We start from the raw sequence: 538 nt of genomic DNA on the forward strand, positions 1-538 counted from the left end.
GTCCACATCAATAAGGTCGGCTCTAGTCTGAGGAGATCCTAGGCATATTTTGACTGCCTTCTGACCTGAGGGTCTCATCTTTTGGCACTGCATCAGATAATGTTTTGGGGGCTTTTTTTTCAGTAATATATCAGATAGTGCTTCACCACTATTCTTATGTTTTTCACTGGCCTCTTATTTGAGAACTGGATGGCCTCTTGCTCTTCTGAATCTGTCTTAGTGTGGAAGCTATGGTGAAACCTGTCCACCATGGGTAACCCTGTTGTCCCTTGAAACACTGGTGGCATAGCTTCCAGCCTCACAGAAAAACACAATCCACCACAGAATGACAAACTGACAGACAAGTTCGTATCCTTGGCTGTTCCAAACTGCTGTACTCTCACTTCCCGGCTTTCTCCTACCAGTTCCGGCCCTCCAAAAAGCCATCTGCCACACTCTTTGCTGCTTCACATTTTTTTCACCAGCCACCAGAGCAGTCTTCCATGTAGCCCCTGGCTAGCAAGGCCAATTTTTAGGTTAATTCTTAGGTCTTAATATA

This window comes from Orycteropus afer, unplaced genomic scaffold (genome assembly GCF_000298275.1).
Source record: "Orycteropus afer afer isolate SDZICR_OR568_19922 unplaced genomic scaffold, OryAfe1.0 scaffold01204, whole genome shotgun sequence".
Taxonomy (NCBI): Eukaryota; Metazoa; Chordata; class Mammalia; order Tubulidentata; family Orycteropodidae; genus Orycteropus; species Orycteropus afer.